Below are 15,257 nucleotides of genomic sequence, written 5' to 3'. Positions count from 1 at the left end.
ATTAGTTGCAACCAAACTTTTGATCTCATCCAATAAGGATATCCAGTTACTTTGATTGGATCTGTTGTCTCTGAACCTTTGTTCATGGGTACTAATTATATTACCCTCCTTTCATTCTTTATTAATTAAATCCATATTCGCTGCTCCATTATCTTGCCCAGTATCAGACTAACAGTCTTGTAATTAGCTGGGTCATCTCTTTTACACTTTTTAATATTGGCACAGCATTAGCTTTAGTCCAGTCTTCTGGAATTTCCCCAGTGTCCCAAGTCCTAATTAAAATCACCAGTAACAGTCCTCCACACTCCTCCACCAGGTCTTTCAAAACTCTTGGATACAAGTTATCTGGACCTGCTTATTTAAACATGTCTAACTGTAATAGCTGCCGTTCAACATCCTCGTGAGTTATTGTTGGGATGGAAAGACTGTCGTCGTCAACGTCTTATATGACTTATATCATCCGTTTTTCTCCAAATCCAGGAGAGAAATATTTATTGAACACTTTTACCTCTTCTGCATTATTTTTGATAATTCTGCCATTTCCATCTAGTAATTTACCACTTCCATTGTTAGGATTAATTTTGTACTTAATATACTTTTTAAAAACTTCCTTCTTATTTTCATTAATTGGTCATTGATTTCTGATAGCTTCCCTTGCCAACTTTCTACAATTCTGACCTTCTATTCTTTACTATTGACTTCCCCTTTCTTCCATATATTTTATTTGGAGAGTGTTGGGATTCCTACCAGGGAGCCACCAGCAGGGTCCAGAGACAGCCCCATCTCCTATATTAAGCTCTGGCTAGTAGTTATGTGATAAACGTGAAGACCCTGCCTCCGTCTGTCAGCTGGGAGACACAGAGGTTCTCTCTTTCCACCCTCTGATGCCTCCTGGCTGTTCTAGGCAAGGTGGGGTGGGACTCTGTTAACATGTGCCTCCCGGAGCTTCCATTTACCTGGTGCTGCTGTTCTGTGAATAGTGGGGTTGTGAGTGGGGCAGCAGATACTGAGTGTTGGACTCTTGCTCTTTCAGGGGCCGGTGACCTTCGAGGAGGTGGCTGTGTATTTCACCAGGGAAGAGGGGGCTCTGCTGGACCCCACTCAGAGAGCCCTCTACAGGGGTGTCATGCAGGAGAACTATGAGACGGTGACCTCGCTGGGTAAGGAGTCCTGTCCCCTGGGTTATTAGAAGCTGTGGGGTCTCTAAAGAACCTGAGTAGTAATAACTTTATACCTTTATTCCTCATACAAGTTTTAACAAGTTTCCTTGCCCCCGCTTTTTTTGCCTTATCTCCCACCCACTAGTATCATTTTTGGACATGTGCCTTTTTGGTGCCGTCAGTCATTTTAAAATTGCATTTAATGTATCCTTATTGGATACATTAATAACTGTAGCTTTCATGCCTATTCCTCATTTTAAGAGGAAAATATACCTCCTTTAGAATTCTAAATTGAGTAAATAGGTGTATGACTCATGCCTGGCTTGTGAGACAGTCAGATGAGCTCCTATTTTGATAGGAGAGCGTATAATGTTGCCATTCAGGACCCCACGGATGAAGGGAGAACAGAGCTGTGGGAGGAGGAGAAGGGGAGTAGATAATTCTGGGGTGCCAGGACATGGGGAGGGTGTGTGCAGGATTAGAGCTAAGAAGCAGCAGGGAGGGATGAGGTTGTGAGAGAGGAGGAGGGAACACAAGAATCTCCCAAGGTGCCGGCAGGTGGTGCTGGCTGAGAGTAATGGGAAGAAGTGGAGAGGAGTGTGCAGGAAGGGCACCGAGGAAGTGGCTCAGTCTCAGGTGTTGAAGCTAAGTGGCCTGGCTTTGTGGAAGAGTGGGAGCCCTTGGGGGGTCTAGCGCACTCAAGGGGCACCTCCCAAGGACTGTTTAAAAGCCAGGGCATTGCACAGATCCTATGGATCCATGACAGTGCCAGAGGTTCAGCCTTATGGGGAAAATATATAAAACAAGAAAAGGATCTAAATGTGTGTTTACCATCGCTCCCTCTCAGTCCTCATGGAAATCCCTGGTCCGTTCCAAAGTGTATTAAAACCTTCCTTAAAGGCTTACCTCTTGGTTATCAGGTCATGTCCATTTGTTAGAGGGTTTTCCCTTCACCCTCCCACTTCCCTGGTTCTTGTCACGCAGACAGCAAGCAGCAAAAGACCAGAAGTCTGAAGCACAGATAATGCGATGTTTATTGGGGTTATTTCCAAGCAAGCATATTCCACTGCCCTAATGAACTTACACCTAGAAAAATTAATTATGCAGCAGATAAAAACAATTAGAGAACCAGAGTGATTAACAAGGCAAAAGTGGTGGCCATAAAGATAAAGCAATACAGAAATGAGGGTTTCACAACCACAACCATTGATAAGGGATTTCTTGCCAGACCAGCTGCTGTCAAACTAAGTTTTCTTTAACCATCTTAAGATCTGTTTCTTTATCTGGTGGCGATGGGCACTATCAGGACAGGATCATCTTCCTTACAGCCCAATAGCACCTTATTTCAGTGTGACTGGTTTGGGATGTGAGGATGTGACCCTTCGCTTCCCAGCTTATGGCTGCCTCTGCTGCTTAGCCAAAGGCCTTAGCCTAAGAACAAGGCCTCAGCCTATCCTAGTGAGAGAAGGCCCATTCACAGGCAGACTGTGATTTTGATTCTTAGCTAGACAAAGTGATAAAAATACCCCTATGTTCTTAAAGTCTAGGCTTTACAGGCAGGCCTGAATATGTCTATTCTAACAGTGGGTTCTAGCCCTTCCCCCGTTCTGTGTCTGTCTTGTCTATTTAGATCAGGGGTCGGCAACCTTTCAGCAGTGCTGTGCCGAGTCTTCATTTATTCACTCTAATTCAAGGTTCCGTGTGCCAGTAACACATTTTAACGTTTTTAGAAGGTCTCTTTCTATAAGTCTATAATATAGAACTAAACTATTGTTGTATGTAAAGTAAATAAGGTTTTTAAAATGTTTAAGAAGCTTAATTTAAAATTAAATTAAAATGCAGAGCCTCCCCCCGCACCAGGGGCCAGGACCCGGGAAGTGTGAGTGCCACTGAAAATCAGCTCACTGCCGCAGGTTGCCTACCCCTGATTTAGATTGTAAATTCTTCAGAGCATGGGCCATCTACTGTTCTCTGTTTACCCTTTGCCTAGCACAATGGGGACCCACTGTTAGTTGGTTCTTAGGCACTAAGGTAGTGAATATGATTTGTTATAATAGTAACTCTCCTGCCACTTTGAGCCAAGGAAGATGCCTTGGGATGCGTAGCCTTATTTGGGGTGTGTGAGTAATGTTGATTTGATTTATCAAATTGTAAAACAGGTAGAATTAGAGTTACAATTGTATTACTGTTATTCAAGAGATACATATGATGATACAATATTATGTGCTGCAAACTTTGGTTAATATTCACCCCGTTTTGATAAACTGGTGTTGGCCTCACCTCTGGCGGTTCCGGTTTCACACCTCTTGCAGAGGAAACTAATGCAAAGAGCTGTCAAAGCTACTTCAGAATTTATTTTTTAGCTCAACTAAATAATCTAATACACAAACTAAAATAACATTTAGAGAGACCAAGCTTAGCCGAGTCCCTTTTGAACTTAAAGTTTGAAAAGAAAATAAGTGCGGCCTATTACTGGTTAATAGCTGTCGTAGATGGATAGCATGAATACGTAGTTGAATATGGTTACGTGTAGTGATGGTGGTGGAGGTAAAGGTGGGGGCGGGGATACCATAGTGAGGTAGGTTACCTCTTTTATAGAAATAAATGCTGAAATCCTTCCTCTTATGCCCAAATTTCAGTCTTCCCCATAGAAATGTTAGGTACGCTTACTCCATAGGCTAGTATGTATGTGCGTATGGATGACAGGTATCTGCGCACTTGTGGGGTACTTGTTAAGTCTGTGATTTCAACTTTGAAAAATCCCCTTTGCTATTCTTCATTGTCTGTTGGTCTAGGTAAAGGGTCTTAGACCTAAGCGTAGGCACTTTATTTGGGTATAGGAAAAACAGTTCCTTTTCTGGGTAAAAGGGCACAGGATGTAGCTATGCTAACTTTGCTTTAGCTTAAAGTGCAGGTTTTTGGCCTGTAGGTTTCTTGCATTACAGCCAAACGTATTTTTAATATGAATTAATGAACCTATCACAATACTGTACTTATAAGAAAAGAGATATTGATGCAGGCAAGCAGATGAATCCTGAGGGCTACAGATGTTACTGCCTAAAAATGAGATGGGGTTAAAACTATGGAATATTCTTTGTGACAAGTATCCCACAAATTCCACTGACCTCCCGTGTTTTCTTTGCCTGCAGTAGGGTTTCCAATTTCCAAACCTGATGTGATCTCGCAGCTGGAACGAGGGGAAGAGCCGTGGGTCCCGGACCTCCAGGGCTCTGAGAAAGAAGTGCTCCCGAGAGCTGCCTTCGCAGGTGAGGAATCAGTTTAAACAACTCAACAACTGCTTAGGAATGCAGGAAACATTTGGGATGCCCTACAAAGACCCTGTGAGCTCTTCAAGTTCAGGATTGTTCCCTGCAGATGTGGAATCATTATGGCAGATGTCACTCATGGCTTCCCTCCTATTCTGACTGACAACTGGCAGCAGGTCGCTCCCCGATCTCACTTTCCCCTGAGAGTTATGGTGCAATGAGGACCCAGAACTGATGCCTTCCCCTCTTCTCTGTGGAAGGGTTTGGGGAAAATCAGCACCTGATAGGTTTGATCTCTCCCACATGTATTTTGGTTTGTTCATCCCTTTTTCCATTCCTCTCTCTGACATTTCCTTTTTCTCAGGCACAGGGAGTGACCTATGTCTGGATTCTCTCTGTTTCCCATCTGGCGATGGGCTGGTGAGTGAGAACGAGGAGGAAAAACCCCAGCAGGAAGACACTGTGCAAGTAGATCCACATTGGATGTTATCAGGAAGATCCACAGGGAATATTTCCAGGAGTTGTGCACTCCCAGAAAACACAAAAGCCTGTGAGACTCGGCAGAGGCCAGAGGAAAACTACAGTAGCCACTCAGCCCTTATTCCACGCAACAGAATCAACTTGGAAGAGAGACGCTACATGTGCCACGAGTGCGGGAAAAGCTTCGGGCAGAGCTCTCACCTTATCAGACATCAGAGAATCCACACAGGGGAGCTGCCCTACACATGTTCTGAGTGCGGGAAAAGCTTCAGGTGGAGCTCTCACCTTATCACACATGAGAGAATCCACACAGGGGAGAAGCCCTACACGTGCTCTGAGTGCGGGAAAAGCTTCAATCGGAGCTCTGTCCTGAGCGCACACAGGAGAATCCACACAGGGGAGACGCCCTACACGTGCTCTGAGTGCGGGAAAAGCTTCAGTCAGAGCTCACACCTTATCAGACATCAGAGAATCCACACAGGTGAGAAACCGAATGGATGCTCTGAGTGCGGGAAATGCTTCAGGGATATTTCAGCCCTCATCTCACATCAGAGAATCCACACAGGGGAGAAGCCCTACACATGCTCTGCGTGTGGGAAAAGCTTTAATCAGCGCTCAAACCTTATTACACATCAGAAAATCCACATGAGAGAGAACTGTAATAAATCCCTTGACTAGGGCTGGCCAAAGTTTGTTTTTTTTTAATTACATTTGCTAATTCCCACATAGTGATTTTTGCACCATCTTCACCGTGGTGTCTCAGCTCCACCACATCAGTTGCCTGCTTCTGCCTTTTGCAGCTCACCCTTCTTTGGGGTCAGTCCTGTGATCTTTTCTATCAACTCCTTTCCTTTGAGTCGAAGGAGTGTGTGTCCCTCCTGCCAGGAATGTTCATCAGCTCCAGGTGGGGGGAGAGAGGTTTGATTCCAACAAGCTACACTGAGGCTAAAACTACCTGTGCCTGACATCCACTAGGGCTGTACATGGCGTTGGCTGCTCAAGTTAGTGATCTTAATGTGAAAAATTGTAGTGCAGATGCGCCCAGGTGCAGGGGTTGGCATTAGCTTCCCCCTTGATCTGACCTAAACTCCATCACTTTCCCTAGTCTAAACAAACCCTGAGCATCACGGTTATACTGTTCCCCCATTTCACAGCCATTGTTAGTCATCGAGTTCACTCTTGGGGAAGAAGTTGTTTCACTCCCAGTTGCTCTGATGTTGGTTCAGGTTATGCTGCAGAGCAGATATTTTTACTACCATTTTTCTCACTTAAAATATATTGAACTATAACAAAGAGCAGGAACAGGGCAGGGATAGGGGAAAATGTCATTTCACCCTCTGGAACAACAGAAGAAGATGGGGTAAATCAGAGGGATTCCCTTATTCCCCATCACCATCCCAGTCCCCCTGTTGTGCAGTTGGTTAGGTCAGTATTTTTTCTAAAGGGCTGGGAAGAGGATTCCCTCGTAAATAACTTGTAACTAAACAAAGTGCCCATGCATTGGGCTCCCAAAGCCATTGTGGCCCAGGCCCTGCAGGAAGTGGCTCCTGAAGAGATCTCCTTCCTCATTAGCTGCATGTTGCCTATTATTTGGGAAATACAATCCCTATCGAGGTAGAGATGGGAAACATGGAAGTGACTTTTCTCTTCAGCTCACCCCTGGGAGATGCTGCAAATGTGTAGAAAATGAAATCCGCGTTGAATGTGCTATAGCTGCAGAAAGATACCTATTTTTAAGAGAGACCTGACATTTGTTGTCTTACGGGGATTCTAAGTTGCACCTGAATTTAGTCCCTAATTTAAATCTGTGCCACCAGATTAAAGAAATAAAAGGGCATAGTTGGGGGAGTTGTACCTCACTGTCGCTACTGATCTGTTGTGGGGTTGGTGAAGAATTCTATGCCAGAGAAGTGTCAAATTACTCCAAGTAAGGTCAAAGATTTGACAAGAGCTCAGGTAGAAATTGCAGGTACTAGTGGTTGATTTTCACCCCTGAGATGGAAGCTATGGTGACCTGTTGCCCAGGTAAACTATTTTTAGAACCCTGCTCCCTAGTTAAGTGGCATTGATCACACTCCTGAAGGACGCCATGATTAAATTGGGCACAACTGTCTTTTACCATTTGAATCCAAAGTTAGATTGAAGCACAGAGAGAAACAGCTGATTCCTTCAGAGCCATTCCATGCCTACAGGTCCCAATCTGGCTGCCTTGTTGGACAGGAAGCACTTCCCTGCTGGCCAAACAATGGTAGCCAATGAGGGAATGTATCAGATGCGAAGTTCAGACTGCAGGATACTTGAATGCTGCGTCCAGAGTCTGTGGTTTAGTCCAGACCTGCACAACTCGTAAAGCGGCGAGGGCAATATTACTCCAAAGAAAACAGCTGAGGGCTGAAACCCCCCCGGCCTCACCGAACACCACCCCGTAGTGCTGCCGAGCCCCTCTCGGACACGATCCCCCCCACGCGCCGCCCGCCCGTGAAACAAACCCTCCTTCCCTAGCACCGCCCTGGCCACACAGTGGCATTGAACATTGGTAATATGTTATAGCGGGCCTCTAAGGTAGTATAATTAAGGTAAAAGGAAAATGTCTTTTTGCTAGAAGTAGAATAAGATCTTTCCCCCACTTGGTAATCAGTCGCCCTGTGGAGTGAATGAGGTGGGACTGAGGAAGGCAGCACCTCCAGACAGCTGCAACCCTTGGAGAGGGGCTGGGAGCCAGACCAGATCAGCAGAACAGGTCAGCCACTGACTCATAGCTCGTCTCCTCAGTCCCCTGCTGCTGGCTCACCAGCCCCTCCCACTCGCCTCCTCAGCCCCCCCCCTTCCATGCTGCCGGCTCACCCACCCCTTCACCACTGCCCGCCACTCGCCTCCTCAGCCCCCCTCCCTCACCTGCTATTGTGTCATACAGGAGGCCTGTGATATGCAGGGGGTCAGATTAGATGCTCTAATGGTCTCTTCTGGCCATAAAGTCGACTAATTTCTGACAAACTGAGTGTAGTGTTGGGAGCAGCGTCTGATGTTTCCCTGTCTAGCCGGCTTGCTGCCTAGAACGAACGCTCCTTGAGTGGGGTGAGACACCGGGAGTAGCTCAAACCTCCAAAGTGCCTGGCCAGGGGCAGGACATTAGCACAGTGAGGGAGGGGTGTGGCAGTGACATCACAAAGGCCTTTGGCAGGACCTCAGACTATTGGTCCAAGGTGGTGGGGAGGTGGTGACCTCACAGAGAGATGCTGACATCAGCCAGGCAGGAGAGGGGCGAGGGGCCAGGGAAACCTCAGAGACCCCTGTGGCTTTGCTGCAGCAAGTCTCCTTCTCCAGGTCTCTCTCTGAGGACTGAGAGAGTATTCGGGTTCACGGACGTGAGCGCCAGGAGGAACCTCTTTCGAGTTTTCTCCTTCCCCTTCAGTGATATTACTAGAAAACAGCCGTCCCTGTTTAGAAGGTAAGAGCCTCCTGGAGGTTTGAAACCTGTTCAGTCTGATCCATTTGGTGACAGTTGAATTCTAGGCATGGAAAACACGAGCTTAAGGAGGCAGAATTTTATTGCACATCTGGGATTTTGTCCCTTAGAATCATTGGGGACATTAGGCTTTTTTCTTTTTGTTTCACCTTTTCCTCCATCCCTCCCTCCTTTCTCTCCGTCTCTTGCTTCTTTTGTCCTTTCTCCTGTTCTCCTCCCAACACCAGGAGAGGGGTGTGTGTGTGTTGCGGGGCAGTGCTCTGCAGCTCCCACTGTGGGAGGTCCACCCAAAAATGTGGGGCTGAAATAGTGCTGGGGCAGTGATCCCCACCAGTGACCTGGACCATCCTTTGGGCTCTCTGGTGAGAACCCTCAGCCTCCCGTCCTCAGTCTCGACCCTGATTGGCTGAGCAGGGGGTTATTGACAGGGAGGAGACTCAGCTCCTTGTTGTTCTCTTTTAAGACCAAGGAAATAAGTCAGAACCAGTTCTGTGTTTGATGAATTTTGCTGCTTCTCTGATGATCCGCTCCTACCTACCTCACGGTGGGTGGAGGCAGGGCCGGCTCTAGGGTTTTTTGCTGCCCTAAGTCAATTCTCCTTTCTCAGCCTTAGCTTCTACCTCTTTCAAGTAGGGTAATAATGATCCGCTCCTACCTACCTCAACACACTCACTCTTCCCCAAGACACACACTGTCTCTCCCCACACACACACACAGTCTCCACACTGCAGTTGAAAAGCAGCTGGCAATCTAGTAGGATGCCCATGGAACAACGGGAGAGAGAAACCTGCATCACTGAAAGTGCAGCCATGGAGACACCACACAGCAGCCTTGCCTAGCTGGCAAGAATCAAACCTCCACAGAAACACCCTGTGGCTTCTAACCCAGCTCCCTAAGGCCTCAGCCACAACCACTTAACACAGGGGCCTTTCTACACTCTGGTTCTGTTCTCACCCTGCACCCCCTTCACCCCTAACCCCTGCACCCCCTCCTGTGCCACCAGCCACTGCCCCTCTCTTGCACCCCTTCACCCCTAACCCCTGCACCCCCTCCTGTGCCACCAGCCACTGCCCCTCTCCTGCACCCCTTCACCCCTAACCCCTGCGCCCCCTCCTGTGCCACCAGCCACTGCCCCTCTCCTGCACCCCCTTCACCCCTACCCCCTGCGCCCCTCCTGTGCCCCCAGCCACTGCCCCTCTCCTGCCCCCCTTTCACCTAACCCCTGCACCCCTCCTGTGCCCCCAGCCACTGCCCCTCCTGCCCCCTTTCACCCCAACCCCTGCACCCCTCCTGTGCCCCCAGCCACTGCCCTCTCCTGCACCCCTTCACCCCTAACCCCTGCGCCCCTCCTGTGCCACCAGCCACTGCCCCTCCTGCACCCCTTCACCCCTAACCCGTGCCACCCTCCTGTGCCACCAGCCACTGCCTCTCTTCTGCACCCCTTCACCCCAACCCCTGCGCCCCTCCTGTGCCCCCAGCCACTGCCTCTCTTCTGCACCCCTTCACCCCTAACCCCTGCGCCCCTCCTGTGCCCCCAGCCACTGCCCCTCTCCTGCACCCCTTCACCCCTAACCCCTGCGCCCCTCCGGTGCCACGAGCCACTGCCCCTCTCCTGCACCCCTTCACCCCTAACCCCTGCGCCCCCTCCTGTGCCACCAGCCACTGCCCCTCTCCTGCACCCCCTTCACCCCTAACCCCTGCGCCCCTCCTGTGCCCCCAGCCACTGCCCCTCTCCTGCCCCCTTTCACCTAACCCCTGCACCCTCCTGTGCCCCCAGCCACTGCCCCTCTCCTGCCCCCTTTCACCCCAACCCCTGCACCCTCCTGTGCCACCAGCCACTGCCCTCTCCTGCACCCCTTCACCCCTAACCCCTGCGCCCCTCCTGTGCCACCAGCCACTGCCCCTCTCCTGCACCCCTTCACCCCTAACCCGTGCCACCCTCCTGTGCCACCAGCCACTGCCTCTCTTCTGCACCCCTTCACCCCTAACCCCTGCGCCCCTCCTGTGCCCCCAGCCACTGCCCCTCCTGCACCCCTTCACCCTAACCCCTGCACCCACTGCTGTGCCACCAGCCACTGCCCCTCTCCTGCACCCCTTCACCCCAACCCCTGCACCCCTCCTGTGCCCCCAGCCACTGCCCCTCTCCTGCCCCCTTCACCCCTAACCCCTGCCCCCTCCTGTGCCACCAGCCGCTGCCCCTCCTGCACCCCTTCATCCTAACCCCTGCACCCCTCCTGTGCCACCAGCCACTGCCCCTCTCCTGCACCCCTTCACCCCTAACCCCTGCGCCTCCTGTGCCACCAGCCACTGCCCCTCTCCTGCACCCCTTCACCCCTAACCCCTGCGCCTCCTGTGCCCCCAGCCATTGCCTCTCTTCTGCACCCCTTCACCCCTAACCCCTGCGCCCCTCCTGTGCCCCCAGCCACTGCCCCTCTCCTGCACCCCTTCACCCCTAACCCCTGCGCCTCCTGTGCCCCCAGCCACTGCCCCTCTCCTGCACCCCTTCACCCCTAACCCCTGCACCCTCCTGCGCCACCAGCCACTGCCCCTCTCCTGCGCCCCTTCACCCCAACCCTGCACCCCTCCTGCACCACCAGCCACTGCCCCTCTTCTGCACCCCTTCACCCCAACCCCTGCGCCCTCCTGTGCCCCCAGCCACTGCCCCTCTCCTGCAGCCCCTTCACCCCAACCCCTGCACCCCTCCTGTGCCACCAGCCACTGCCCCTCTCCTGCACCCCCATCACCCCAACATCTGGGCCCCTCCTGTGCCCCCAGCCACTGCCCCTCTCCTGCACCCCTTCACCCCAACCTCTGGCCCTCCTGTACCACCAGCCACTGCCCCTCTCCTGCGCCCCTTCACCACTAACCCCTGCGCCCCTCCTATGCCCCCAGCCACTGCCCCTCTCCTGCACCCCTTCACCCGTAATCCCTGCGCCTCCTGTGCCACCAGCCACTGCCCCTCTCCTACACCCCTTCACCCCTAACTCCTGCACCCTCCTGTGCCCCCAGCCACTGCCCTCTCCTGCACCACCTTCACCCCTAACCCCAGCGCCCCGCCTGTGCCACCAACCACTGCCCCCTTCTGCACTGCCTTCACCCCAACCCCAGCACCCCACCAGTGCCACCCGCCCCGGCCCCTCTCCTGCACCCCTTCACCCCTAACCCCTGCACCCTCCTGTGCCACCAGCCACTGCCCCTCTCCTGCACCACCTTCACCCCTAGCCCCTGCGCCCCCTCCTGCACCACATGGGGACACTGACCTATGTGCATGGAGCAGCTGGCATTGCTGCCCCCTGATCCACCCTGGAACGCTGCTCCTCCGGGCACCTCTAGGAGCTGGGGGGTGAGAAGGGACATCATCCGAGCTCCCTGCGTCCAGGTCTTTTTCCTCAGCCGGGCAGCGTCGGGGGGGGCAGAGAGCAGCAGCTTCTGATGCTCCCCTCACAGCCCAGCCCAGGTGGGGAAAGTGACCAGGACGCAGGGAGCACATAGTGTTGCTCCTCGCTCCCCCCACCCTCTGTGGGGCCACGGAGGAGCATTGGGGCAGGGGAGAGCAGTGAGCACCTTTGCACGGCCACACGGTGCCCTTTGACCCCCTGGAGCCCTGGGCGGCTGCCGGGGGCCCCACCCCTAAGGCCGGCCAGGCTCCCCAGCACGAACAGCAGAGACACAGGGAGACTGGCCACACACTCTGTCCAACTGTTGCCATTGCAGGAGAGAAGGTGTCAGTGGAACCGAATGCCCTGGCTCAGACAAGAGAGACAGGGAGGTTTTGCTGTTCATGGATCCATGCAAAGGACATTGTGTCTCTGTGTGAAAATAGGGAGGGAAATGAAACACCCACCTGGTGGTGCCCAAGGCGGAAGGGACCCCTATGGGATTAGAACAGGACACGTTCTCAAGCAGCATGTTTCTCACTCTGCCCATCTGTCAGGTTTGATGATTATCAATGGAAATATTTTGCCATTGGGTCCTGTGTTTACACAGACATTGACATTTACCAACAAACACGTAATTCTCCCAGTCCTGCCTAGCCTGCCGGGGGGGGAGTGTAGAAGGACAGAGTCACTCTGCCCAGAGCCCATGCCAGGCCTGGGCTCTCCATGCTGCCCACTTCCCACAACGCTGGGATCCTTCCCTGAGCTCCCCCCAGACCTCTGCCCCCCACCCCCACTGCTGGGCTCCCCTCCCCACACAGTCCAACTCCCCTGCTTCCAGGATCCCTCCCCACTGCCCTCCTCCCCGCTGAGCAAAAACTCGACATTATTCCAGGGCTGCCCACAGGATTCAGGGGGCCTGGGGCAAAGCAATTTCGGGGGCCCCTTCCAGACAAAAGAGTTGCAATGCTGTAGAATACTGGAGTCTCGTGGGCAGCGGCGTAGCCAGGGTCTCAAATGAGGGGAAGCAAAATCATAAAAAAAGGCACCACCCAACATATCAAATTACTAATTACATCCGCTCCCTCCCACTTCCTGCCCCCTTCAGAACCCCCAACACCCCCCCACTCCTTGTCCCCTGACTGCCCCCTCCTGGGACCCCGGCCCCTAACTGACCCCCTAGAACCCTACCTGTCACCTGACTGCCCCAACCCTTATCCACACCCCTGCCCCCAGACAGACTGCCAGGACTCCCACACCTATCCAACCACTCCCCGCCCCCTGACAGGACCCCCAATATACACCAAGACACACCCCGTAATCCAAAGTGTGGGGGGGGGCGGGGCAGGGATCATGCACCGCTCCTGCCATTGAGGGTACATGGGCAGCTGCTTCTGCCCTAGCACCTGGCTCCAGTGTGTAGCCAGAAGCCCTGGCGAGCAGGCAGAGGGATCCTGCTAGCAAAGGGAGCATTTGATTTTAGAGTCTGATCCAAACAGACCCAGCAGAGAACACAACAATAGCTCTGCCTCTGCCATCCCAGCACAGGGCCCATGAACAAGAGAGGCAGAGACATGCTCAATACAGTGCATGGGGTGGAGAGGGAGCAGAGACCAGGGACGGGGCATGGAGAAAAACCACAGAGATGGAGAGAAGGAGAAAGTGAGGAAGGAGGAGAAGCCAGGACTGTGTCTCTGAAGGGAAGGCCTGGGGAGGGGCGTTCGGATGCAGCATGTTAATGAGACCCTTGCAAACACAAGGGAAAGAAGCAGGGAACGGACTGCAGAGGACAAGCCGGGCTACTCACTCAGTCTCCCCTGTGGGGCCCTGTGGCATTGGGTAGCAGGGCCCAGGAAATAAAAATCTCTTAACCACACAGAATTGTTAACTGCTCCCAAATCCTTTTGTGCCACGGTCGCAAGCTTAGAAGAGCTTAAGCTGTGAGCTGCATGGACGGCCTCAAGAAACCTCTGTTGTGCGGAGCCTCAAGCAGGTTTGCATTGTGTGACCCCGATGAAAAGCCCAGCAGAGAAAGCTTGCAACTGTCCCAGCTCTTTCAGCAACGTTTAGGGCCTTTAAATCACTCAGGCTGCATCTTCCAACTAAAATGCATTAACAATACAGCTCAGGCAAGCGGGCCGGGGGCCATGCAGGCTGCCCGGGCCAGCTGATAGCACTTCCCGCTGACGGCTGCTTTTCTAGGCTTGTGTTTTGCTGTTGGACAGAGGCCCAGACTTCCTCCCATCTAACCCCCCCTGCTCCCTGACTGCCCCAGCCCCCAGAAAGTCCCCCCCCGAACCATCCAACCCTCCCCCTGCTCCCTGACTGCCCCCCAGGACTCCTCTTACCACCCGGCAGCTCGAGCCGCTGACTGCCTCTGGAGCCAAAGTTAAACACGTGCCAGCACACAGCCCCTCCCCCGCAGCGTGCTGAGGCAGCGTGTGTCTGTGTGTGTCTGTGTGTGTGCAAGGGGGGGTCTGGCTGCTGGAGGCCCAATGGGAGCAGCTCAATCAGGCCCTGGCGGCCAATCAGCAGTGCCGCACTCTGCGGGGCGGGGGGGAAGGAGACGGAGGAGGAAATCCAAATCTTTCCACCTTATTCCATAGAATCATAGAATCATAGAATCTCAGGGTTGGAAGGGACTTCAGGAGGTATCTAGTCCAACCCCCTGCTCAAAGCAGGACCAAACCCAACTAAATCATACCAGCCAGGGCTTTGTCAAGCCTGACCTTAAAAACCTCTAAGGAAGGAGATTCCACCACCTCCCTAGGTAACCCATTCCAGTGCTTCATCACCCTACTAGTGAAAAAGTTTTTCCTAATGTCCAACCTAGACTAGATGCCTTTCTGGAATGTGTTTGCCCCCAAAGTAGCTCTTGTGTCCTACAGCAGGCCTGTGATATGCAGGGGGTCAGATTAGATGCTCTAATGGTCTCTTCTGGCCATAAAGTCGACTAATTTCTGAAAAACTGAGTGTAGCATTGGGAGCAGCGTCTGGTGTTTCCCTGTCTAGCCGGCTTGCTGCCTAGAACGAACGCTCCTTGAGTGGGGTGATCCATAGGGAGTAGCTCAAACCTCCAAAGTGCCTGGGCAGGGGCAGGACATTGGCACAGCGAGGGAGGGGTGTGGCAGTGACATCACAAAGGCCTTTGGCAGGACCTCAGCCTATTGGTCCAAAGTGGTGGGGAGGTGGTGACCTCACAGAGAGATGCTGACATCAGCTAGGCAGGACCGGGGCGAGGGGCCAGGGAAACCTCAGAGACCCCTGTGGCTTTGCTTCAGCAAGTCTCCTTCTCCAGGTCTCTCTTTGAGGACTGAGAGAGTATTCGGGTTCACGAACATGAGCGCCAGGAGGAACCTCTTTCGAGTTTTCTCCTTCCCTTTCAGTGATTTTACTAGAAAACAGCCGTCCCTGTTTAGAAGGTAAGAGCCTCCTCGAGATGTGAAACCTGTTCAGTCTGATCCATCTGGTGACAGGTCACTTCCCTTCTCTATACGTCAGGCTCCTC

The 15,257-nt window shown here is 52.5% G+C and overlaps 1 protein-coding gene across 1 annotated transcript in view; it reads right to left on the bottom strand.

Moving 5' to 3' along the window:
• LOC120381632 (zinc finger protein 850-like) overlaps positions 1 to 15,257 on the bottom strand; it is a gene marked incomplete at its 5' end in the record, with an annotated part of 181,823 nt that overhangs the window by 106,599 nt on the left and 59,967 nt on the right. The gene's annotated exons all lie outside the window — the stretch shown is intronic.

Source organism: Mauremys reevesii, linkage group 14 (assembly GCF_016161935.1).
Source record: "Mauremys reevesii isolate NIE-2019 linkage group 14, ASM1616193v1, whole genome shotgun sequence".
NCBI lineage: Eukaryota > Metazoa > Chordata > Testudines > Geoemydidae > Mauremys > Mauremys reevesii.
The sequence above is the reverse complement of the archived record's forward strand: the minus strand, read 5'-3'. Positions and strand labels throughout refer to the sequence as shown.